At 43.9% G+C, this 9,701-nt stretch overlaps 1 protein-coding gene across 1 annotated transcript in view; it reads right to left on the reverse strand.

Moving 5' to 3' along the window:
- The window catches only part of Btbd3 (BTB domain containing 3), a 30,118-nt gene extending 21,066 nt beyond the window's left edge, over nucleotides 1–9,052 (reverse strand). Inside the window, exon 1 of the mRNA XM_038330137.1 lies at nucleotides 8,887–9,052. The gene's annotated coding sequence lies outside the window, so the exon portion shown is untranslated. The remainder of the gene's footprint in view (nucleotides 1–8,886) is intronic.
- Nucleotides 9,053–9,701: the final 649 nt, after the last annotated feature.

The raw sequence follows: 9,701 nt of genomic DNA on the forward strand, positions 1-9,701 counted from the left end.
GGATGTCTATCAACGAAACCACATACTGATAAAAGATCCACACAAAGGACAAGAAGATCTAACAGCTTAGCATGACAGAGGCACAAAAGTTTACCAAAAGTTTTTGGAACTCTATATGGCAATCTAAAAAATAAATAAAACCAACAATGACCCTTTCACATAGTCAGGTATATCCTGCCCGGTGAGGACATGCCAGAGCCACTTGCTCAGGACTAAGGAAAGCTGTGGGGAGATTTTCATGATACGTGATACTTCAGGGATACATGAATGGATCCCACAGAAACGCTTACTGAATGGTAAGTAGTAAATTAACTGGAACTTCGGTTCAAATAAAGGAGATATAAACATTAATTATTATCCATGGATGTCATCTGGAGGGAATGGGAGGATGCCTTGACTATACACTCTTCTCTCCATCGCTGGCTACGTTCAGAACAGCCCACTTTCCAAAAGACACTCTCCAGCTTCAGGCACACAAGGGGCTTATGGCCCTAAGCTATCAGAGTGGGTGAGTGAAAGAGGCGGCCCTGTGCACACACCCCTGTCTACAGAGACAGGACAGGAAATGGGGAAGGGCCCTGTATGAGATCAGGCCAGCTGCCAGCAGCTCCCTGAAGTCTGAACTTCAGAGAGCTCCTTAAAAGGTGCTTCTCCTTAAAAGGTGCTTCTAGGAACCTTATTAGCATTTCTAATGCTGAGTAAGATTTGGGGAGAGTTGTCTACTGTATTCCCAGTTAAGAACTTAACGGATTTCCAGGCCATTTGGGCATGTTGATTATCCCAAGTCACATTAAACATATTTTGACTTTAAACTGCTTATATTTTACACTAACAAACATGAAAAATAGGTAGTGGTTGGCATCAAAAGTCCTTTATGCGGAGATTTAAAATATAGTTGCATCCAAGGGCTAAAGTTAGTCCTTCACTTATAAAAACTAGAGAAAAAAAAAAAACCAGACACAGAGAAATGAAGTGTAAATTTAAAACAAACAAAATAATAAAATAAGTAGATTAAAAAATAGTAATACCAAAATTTGCACAGGGCTGGAAAGAATGCTCAGTAGCAGAGTGCTTGCATAACAAGCAGGAGACCCCATGTTCAACCCCTTCCCAGTACAAAATAAATAAATAAATAAGTACAACCTTTCCCAAGAGCAGCAATTACCTGCATGACACCCTGAACAAAGTGTAGACCTGGCACAACAAGGAGTATTCTCTAACTGGACAACATTAATGAACCTACAGGAAACATGATTCATATCACAAAGATCTTTCCTTTCAGTTTTGGTCAATAGTGCTGATGATTCAGAATTCAATATAAAATGAGCTGTAACCTGTTAAGTTTTCTTAATAAGAAAATGTAGATCAAGCCAGTTTCAACAAAAAGGCAAAGTCATCGGAACAATGCTGCTCCAGCATGCTGTTTCTGTGCATAAAAATCATGGCTAAAATATTCACGCTATCTAATTGAATATGCAGATTACTCTTTCCCATAAAATCCACAGGGAAAAAAATTAAGCCTTAATACATATAAGAAATTAAATACATATTGAGAAAAAAATAAGGAATAGAAAAATTCTTTAACTTTGGATTTACATAACAGCTACTGGGCTCATGTATGTCTCAAGAGCATCACATCATGATTTAAAAACTGTACGACATTTAATTTAGTGTGTGTGTGTGTTTCACAGTACGAATGTGAAGGCCAGAGGACACTCTCTTGCCATATAAAAAGGAAAGAGAGAGTTTTGAAGACATTCTTATATCTGAAGAACCCAGACTGAGGCTACTGTCTAAGCAAACTAACGTAGTGACTACAATGACAAAAGCAAGGACAGCAACACCTTCTTCTCCGGGCAACCGGATGAGGCCGTGTGTCATGTTACAGGCAGAGAGAAAGCACTGCACACAGACTTAGCATGGGAATGTGCCTACTGTGTTCAAGGGTCAGCAAAGAAGGATGGACAGCTGGAGTGGAGAGTATGAGGAGAACGGGTCAGAGTTACTGGGAACCGAATTGTGGGAGCAATGTCAATCACAAAGAATCTGGCCTATGTGACAACAGGGCTCTGGAGGTTTTTAAGCCTGGTTGACTAAATTTGCAGAAGATCACTTTGGGGTGGAGGATGTGGATCAGTGGCAGAGCAGTTTCCTAGCATGTGCCAAGCCCCGGGTACAACCTTCAGGACTAAAGAGGAAAGGTAGAGGAGTAAGGACAGGAGAGGGCAAAAGAAATCATTCTGGGAGTTATGTTGATAAAGACAAGTCAACGAAAGCGGACTAGGTTTAACCTTGGAAGGCCACGGCAATAGTACCAGAAGAGCCCTCTGCACGTGTGTGACAGCTGGGTAGCTTGGTCTGTTCATAAGGCTCCTAACAGTGAGATCCCCTGGCACTTAGCTGGCTTCTGGGAAACCGTCACTCATGCTGGATTACCTCGGCCAGTCCTGATGCAGAAGGAGGTTGGTCCTACCTCAACTTGATGTGCCATGCTATAGTCAAGCCCATAGGAGGCTTGTCCCTTCTGAACGAAGATGGAGTAGGTGTGGATGGGGAGGGGGGCACATGGGAGGTGGAAGGGACAGGAGGAGAGGAGGGAGGGAAAACTGTGATCAGTATATAAAATAAATAAAAAAGTGCTAGTTAAATAAAATTAAATTAAAAAAAGAGTTGACAGGAAAGAGAAAAAGATGCTGACAAGAGAGGTGAGAAAAGGAGCTACATTCTGGTCTTGGCTGAAGGCAGAACATATTCTTGAAGACAGTAGCAGTAGATACACCAGAATAGAGTAGGAAAGAAAACTCAAGATAACATCAATGGTTTTAGAATGAACAGACCCAGAAAGGAAGTGGGATGCAGACAGACCAGGTTTACAGAGAAAGATGTTTCAAGGTTGGACTCGCTAAGACTGTCTTATTTAAGGCAATTAAGAAAAAAAAGTATGTGGGGCTGCCTGAGCAGGTAACAGCACACATTTGGAAATTGCACAGAAGTGTACTGTAATGTCTTAAAGTATTGCAAGTATTTGCATTGAGGTCGGTAGGAAGTGAGCCTTGACTCACTCCAAAGTTAGTAAAAAACTAGCATACATTAAAATATCTGAATGAGAAAACCAAAAGACCAAAGGTATAAGAGGAAATGAAGATGTGGAGAATCAACAAGAATCAAATGCGGAAGTGACTCAAGAAGAGATAGCCAATTATTTCAAAAGCTGTCAACAGATAAGGTGAAAATTTAGTAACCCAGAACACTTTCTAGCAAATAACCCCCAGTGACTGACTCATATCCCACATCAATGAAAACATGATTGAGATTGAATATGTTATATATCAGTATTCTGGTGAATATAATTTTCTAAAGAATTACCCCCAGAGACAAACTTGATTCAAACTATTAACAAGACTCAAATCACTTAGCTACTTTAAGAAAGGCCAATGACAAGTGACAGATGCTAATGGCCATTTGCTAACATTCAAATATCATCCTCTAAAATATTTGAAGGGATAAATTTTCCTTGTCCTGACATGGACCATGACAAACCAAAATTGTACTCCTCTTTTGTCTACCAAAATAAAGCACAAGTTCATACAGTAAGACTGTTATTGACAGTGCTTCAGAAGCATTTTACATGATTGCGAATGCTAACTCCAGTGCAACTTGCCATAAAGTCAAAATATAAAATGCAATTACTACAAGGAAGTAAATATAAGTGTCATTATCTGCAAATGCTTATGTAAGTGGGAAACCAAAGACAGTGAGCTGCATTGTTCTAAGAGTAAGAGGCAGTCATAAAACAAATACACAAAAGCACCATCCCTCAGATAGGCAAGTTAATTTGATAAACAAAGAACAAAAGCAACAAAAACATAAATCCCTAGGAAGAACCCCAGCCGAAGAAATTAGGGCCTTGATGAAGAAAGTGAGCTACTGAGCCAGGCGGGAGGTTTGAAGAACATTTCCTCTCACCCTACAGGAACACTGACCACCCTTCAAGACAGTATTTGGCAAGACAGTAGCTTGCCAAATGCGCAGTCTTCTAGTTCTAAAGATGCATGTTCACAGTCTTTAATATCCAATCACAGCCTTTCCACGTATTCCACTGAAGTAACAGCAGAGAGATCTTTCTACAAGGCACAGAGATCCACAGACCTAAAATGGCTGCACCAGAGACCAAAAGGAAATCAACACGGGGGGGAGGGGGGGCACATGGAGTTGGGCAACCGTCTGAGCCAACCTGAGAGGACCCTGCAGTGAGGAACATCAGGAAGCACTGTGATTCACAAAGAGGACAAGGCTGAGAAGAAACCCCGAACCCCTAGATGCCCTCTGCACCTTCTCACTGTCTGACGCTGACAGTTCCAGAACCCCACAAGACTGTAGCAATGCTCTTGTTAGACAAGTAAATTAAAAATGTAAGCTTAAGTAACTGCACAAAGAGGATGAGGAAAGCCAGGCAAATTCCTGCATGAATCCTGGACCCGCCCCCAGGGGAGAACACTGAAAGACCACTCCAGGCAGTCCAAGGAGAAAACCCCAAAAAGCAGAGTCAGTGAATCCACAGGACAAAGCCAACAGTACACACTGGTTACTGCTAGGTCTCTGGGACAAGTATCACTCAGTATGGTGGCAACTCCTCTTACTTCTCGCCCTGCCCCCACTCCAAACCTCTCCAGCCCAGTGACTAGGCTTCCCCCACCTCTGATCCCTGTATTACCTTGGCCATTTTGGCCACAGGGGGTTCCCATGTGCTTTCCTGGTCCCTCCCCTCCCTCCCTCCCTCCCTCCCTCCCTCCCTCCCTCCCTCCCTCCCTCCCTCCCTCCCTCCCTCCCTCCCTCCCTTCTAGATGCCTCTGTCTGTGCTCTCCCTCTGATGGACAATAAACCTTCTCCTCAGCCACACCTAGGAGCAGGCACGTCCTCGTCATCATTCATTTACCACACAGGAGACAGACTAGGGGACTGCGGACTGGCAGAGGAGGCCACTTATATTACAAGTTCGGGAGACATTTAAAACTTTGTACAGATTAATTTAAATCTAGCATCTTTATCTGAAAGAACAGATAAATGGAAAGATTTCTTGAATCATGTGATTTGATCTACCATATTTCTACGTATTCGAAATCAAAGACTTTGGCAATTAACATTTGGGATTGGTGTGTAGATGAGGAAAGGCTAATATTCAAACCTTCAACGTTTTTGAAGATTTATGTCACCCCTGGACATGTGAAACATAACTGTTTATAAGGAAAAAACATAAAGGGCAAAAAACATGGAAACATAAAATTGTGATAATAATGTGCAGTACATTATAAGTAGTAAAATGGGTTAAATATATTTTTAATGGAAGTATTTTGTTATCAGGAAAACACCGTAACATAAATTACCATGAGTAATGAAGTGACCCTTCTGAGAGAAGCCCACATTTACACTTCCAAATAGGACTTTTGAACATCTCTCCTCGTAAAACCCGTTCTTAACATCTATATGCAATTCTGCCTCAAAAAACCCAAAACCAAAATAATTTAAAAACTATATATATATATGAAACAGTCTCACAATATTTTTTAAATAAAACATGTCTATAACTCACTTTTTTTAAAAAAAAAATCACCATTTAAAAGCAGGAATGGAACTAGTGTAGACAACTCCCAAAGCAATAAATTACTAATTTCAATATTAAAACTAAGTGAATCTTTACAGAAAACCAGGGAGGAACAAACACTGGAGTGCTGGAACACCTGACTACAGAGTGGGTAAGGAAGGAACAGGTCAGCACAAAAACAAGCTAACAAGCTTCAGGAACCATAAAAGACTTCACCTGCTTCTTGGGCTGTAAATCTAGCCAAAGGAAATCACAGACGCCAAGACTTGCACACAGGGTATTGATTTGGGCTGGGCCTGTTTCTTAGGACTGCCCCGAGCGCATATTCTCTGCCATTCTGCTGGCCTTCTTCTGTCTGGTTCATTCCTTATCCCATGAAAGGAGATTTAAACACTAAGTAATTAAGGCCACCTAGCAAGGACAATCTAGGCTTTGCAACCTGAGAACCTAACAGCATATTCTCAAAGCTGAAAATGGAATTTAGTATTTAAAAACAAACAAAAACTCAAAATAAATAAAACTCAAGCAAATGGGCATATCCATCATAAAAATTTTATTTTCAAATAAGAGGAGACATTTGATATATTAAAACTAAATAAAAAGTTTTATTTAAAAGTGCTTAAGCCTGGAATGATGGCACATGCCTATAATCCCAGTACTCAAGAAGCTGAGGCAAGAGGATGCTTGGAATACACAATGTGTTCCAGGCAAGCCTGGGCTACACAGTGAGACCATTTCCACAGACAAACAGAAACGTTCACATGTCAACCTTGTCTCTGCAGGACAGCCAACTGGAAGGGAAAGCAGTTAATATCCGATGACTGCCAGGGGAAGGTGACTCCGATCTTACTTTCCTTATATTTGTTGCAGTATCTCCAAAAGTCGGAAATAAAGGTAAATGCTGTTTGCTTTAAGATGCTTAAGAAGCCCTGGAAGCAACAGAAATTCTCAGCTATGGTAGCAACTAACTTTTCAAAAGCATCTATCAATGACAGCACATGAATACCCGTGCTCAAGGATCTTTTACTGGACTACTGGAATAGGGTAGTAGTTCTTCAGTGTGTGGTGGAAAAGGATGTGATGGTTTAAAAACAAATCCTACTTCAGCACCATGAGGTTCCCGGGTCCAGATTACACAGTCTCATCACCAGTCCCTCTCACAGCTGAGCGGCAAATTTGCAGAATTTGGTTGATGGCAAGTTAACAGAAAGTGAATTAGCACGCACACAGAAACAAAAGAGAGGAGGATGCCCAAGACATGTTCAGAATCAACACAACCCCAGTGACACACAGGGGGGCCACTACACTCATTACATACAAAGAAGCTCCAAGGATTTCAAGACACCAAGTCTGAAATGCACAAGCAACGTATGTCTGTCCTGCTGTTATCACAAGTGGTTTTTCATTGACTCTGAACGCTGGAGAAGGAAGGAGTTCTGTGCCTCTCCCTCTGTCATTTTTAAAGGATAACATTACATAAGTGGTTTGAGATTCTGAAGCTCCTCTGGGGGAAACACCTAGGAATCAAACAACTTCAAACGCTGACAGCGCCATTTTTTTTTCTCACAAAATGTTGACTTCTATTTCTTTTTTTTTTTCTCGTTTCCTTTTTGTTTTGCATGGCTGTAGGATATTTCAGGTTTATAAACTGCTGAACATAAAAATGTCTTAGTGCTTTAAAAAAACACCGTTCACAATTCTCAACTTTGTGTGTGTGGAAGGAAGGGTATCAGGAACATGGAACTTTGCTAAACAAATCAAAGTGTGGACAGATGAGGTGAGTATTTGGGAAATGCATAAGGACTAGTGGACTCAGCAAGGAAAACGTAGCCCTGAGAAGTATCCTTTCATGCCAATCTGTAATTATCCTAGAAAGGAAGCCTAGAAGAGAAAACCTCCTCCTTTCCCTCACTGAGGTCTATGAACCAAAAACTTCAGAGAAATCCCTTTTAGACCCAATAGTATGAAGTCCCGCCCACTTCCCCTGGAGGACCCATTGCTATGGGAACCGACGGTAACCCTTTAGAGTCAACACCAGAAGCCTAAGGGATAATTTCCCAGAGACTGAGTTACATTAAACATCGGGCTCAGGCGTAGGGCTGGGAAGAATGATTAAAATGAGATAACCACGCAGCTGTAACAAGGGACCAAACGGATGCACCAGTAGTTCCAACAGGATTTCTAAACACCACAGTCAAATATTCTAGCTCAAGTTTGACCATTAGGGAAACTTTTCTCCCTTGCTGGTGGGAAACAAAATACAGTTGTGCGTTCCGGACAAGGAAGAATAAACTAGAGTTTTCAGCCCAGCAATTACAAACCGAATGCTACTACTTTTTAAAACTAGTCTTGACTTTCTCTTATTCGACCAGTGTCTCTGAACTCTACTATTCTCAGAATTGCAAGAGGATTTTTTACAAATAAATGCCTCGTGTATGAATTAGTCCAAGCTGCAATGGGAGCACGGTTAGTTTTAAAACTTGCCAGCCAATCTGCCGCACAGACAAGTTTGGGAACTATCCTAGGGCAGGATTTAGAGGTGGCGGGAGTATTTCAAAAAGAAAAAGCCTAATTATATCCATTGGCCTTCTTAAAAAATATAAATATAAAGAACTAGTTAGCCTTCTGCACCAGCACATGGGACAATAGACAGCTTGACACACAGACTAGGCAGCACTTCCTAACAATACTTTCTTTGAGATAAAGGCAGTAAGAATCTTTGCTTCCTAAGACAGCAAACAATCAAGCCAGCAAACTTCAACATCTATGTTAGGGCGAATGGGCCCTGCAAAGCACTCGGAACTTGGGAGGACCTACAGCACCAGCAACAGGACCACTCCAGGACGCACCTGCGGGGACCAGGGCGAAAAGGCAAGGCGCGGGTCCCCAGAATCCCAAGCCCGGGACTCGTCGGCCACGCCCCAATAAGTTTCTTGGGGGAAGTTTGCGCGGGCCCCTCGGTGCTCTCGGTCGACTCAGATCGGACTCCGCCCTGCACTGTGCAGGTGGCCGCCACCCTGTCCCGGACCTCCGCCCCCAACGAGGTCGTTTGGCCCACGGCGTCTGCTCGGTCGCGGCCCGGCTCGCCCCGCCCTCTGTGAAGTCGCCTCGGCCGCCCCGGTCTTGGCCATTGTCCCTGCACCCCACCCATAGCCCCGGGAGCTTGCACCCCGAGCCCGCCACCACCCGCGCCCCCAGCTCGGCCACTCCCGCCTCCGGGCGCGAGCCCCAGCCTGGGCCCACGCCGCGCACGCGCGCAGCCGCCGCCACTCGCCCGCACTCACCGTCCGCGGTCTGCGTGGCTTCGGACTCTATCGCCGCTCGCGGCTTCCACCAGGTGCCCACTCCGCAGGCCCGGCCGGGGCACTCAAGGATCCGGAGCCCGGCGGGCTAGGCGGGCACCCGCACGCAGGGCACGCTCCCCGGGACCGTGAACGAACGCACGCCCGAGCGCCAGGAGGGGCCGGGAGGCGCTCCCGGAGGCTGCCCTGGATACGGGGCATGCGCAGAGCCCTCCCTTTCCCAAGGCCCGTGAGGAGTGGGCGGGGATTCTGGACGGCAGGGTTTGAAGACTGAAGAGCAACTCCAGGACTAGGTAGTCACCATGAGACCTCCGTGTCCTTGCCCCAGAAACTGCGGTTTCCTTCCCTAGTTCATTCATTACATCAGATAGCAAACATTTATTGAGCATCTATGTTGCAGACTACAGAGCAGTCTTCCGGAGGAGTAGACATTTTGCCTTTGATTTTGGAACTCCCTTTTGACGGATGGGAGGAAGGCATAAATAAGGGATCATTCTGCATTGGAAAGAGCAAACATTAATTACACTCTTCAGTGACAGAGGGAAGGAGAATGGCTGGAGTGCTAATGAAAGCTTAGTTGAGAAATGGAGAAACAGGCAGAGCTGAAGGCAGAAAGAAGACAAACTAGCCTGTTGGGGAAGATAACCACAAGGGATTATCTTTGAAGGATTCTGAGCTCCTGCATGCTACCCTGACTGATGTTTAGAGGGCAGCTGGAAATGTAGTTGAAACTCTTCTGGAAATAATCTTTAATGCTTTTCCCAAGATTGCAACTCTATTTAGTGAATAAATGGGAA

Source organism: Arvicola amphibius, chromosome 5 (assembly GCF_903992535.2).
Source record: "Arvicola amphibius chromosome 5, mArvAmp1.2, whole genome shotgun sequence".
Classification (NCBI taxonomy): Eukaryota; Metazoa; Chordata; class Mammalia; order Rodentia; family Cricetidae; genus Arvicola; species Arvicola amphibius.